This window comes from Propithecus coquereli, unplaced genomic scaffold (assembly GCF_000956105.1).
Source record: "Propithecus coquereli isolate 6110/MARCELLA unplaced genomic scaffold, Pcoq_1.0 Scaffold489, whole genome shotgun sequence".
Classification (NCBI taxonomy): domain Eukaryota; kingdom Metazoa; phylum Chordata; class Mammalia; order Primates; family Indriidae; genus Propithecus; species Propithecus coquereli.
In genome coordinates this window covers 302,014-303,229 of record NW_012150718.1, presented here as the reverse complement: position 1 = coordinate 303,229, position 1,216 = coordinate 302,014, and positions in this window count along the sequence as shown.

Here is a 1,216-nt window from a genome sequence, read left to right as displayed (position 1 = left end):
AGTCCTCTTTTTATTTGAGCTCTTTGCAGTGTTTAGCAGAATTGAACCCTCTCTTATCTTTAAAAATAGTATTCATTTAATTTCTTCTAAGTTTCCTCATATGTTACTGGCTGAACTTCTTCAGTCTTCTTTTTTATTTCCTGTCTCTTATAGACACCTTGCACTTATGAAAATTAAATGAGGTGATGTCCCTAAACTCCATAATAAATACATCACATTGTCAGTGATTCTCTTCCTCCATTCTCCTTTCATCCTAAGTGTGTGTGTGTCGGGGCGGTGTTTTATGTCTTTCAGAGTCACTCAACTAATTTATTTAAAGGTACTCCAGTGAGCCCTTTTGCAGTAGTCTGGAGCTCATATTTTAAGACAGTTTTCTCATTCCAGTCATTCCCTAGATGATCTTACTGGGTTTCATGGATTTCCAAAACAACTGTGTATTTAACACTCACAAATCATTTAAACCTATTCTCTCTTACCTGAGATTCAGATTCAATGTATCACTTGTATGCCCATGAGCCACTTCAAAAGGAGAACTCTCAATTAAAACCCTCCCCACTAGATCTTCTCCATCCCAGTGAAGGCCATCGCCATTCAGTCAACTGCTCAAGCCCCAAACCTGGGAGTCACCTTCGAATCCTTTCTTTCCCTCAGAATCTTGTCCAACACATCACCATGTTCTGTTAGCCGTACCTTCACAACGTAGCCTATATCCAACCATTTTTTTTTAATGATTTCTGCTATCACACTATTCTCCCTACTAATTTTTCATTTTAATTCTTGCTTTCCTGACTATTTATAACTCTCCATTTTCTCATTTTCTTGTTTGTTGTTCTTTTTCAAAAAATGAACTAAAATGCAAGGTCTTTTGATGAAAGAGATGTCTTTTTTTAATTGTTTTTAATGTTTTACTTTTTGTGGACACATAATAATTATAAATATTTATGGAGCACATGTGATATTTTGATACAAGCAAACAATGTGTAATGATCAAATCAAGATAATTGGGATATCCGTCACCTCAAGCATTTATCATTCATTCATATTGGGAACATTCTAAATCTAATCCTCTAGTTATTTTGAAATATACAATAAATTATTCTTGACTCTAGTCATCTTATGGTGCTGCTGAACACTAGATAATATTCCCTTTATTTAACTGGGTTTTTTTTACCCATTCAGCAGCCCTCATTATCCCTCCCATGCCCCGTGACCCTTC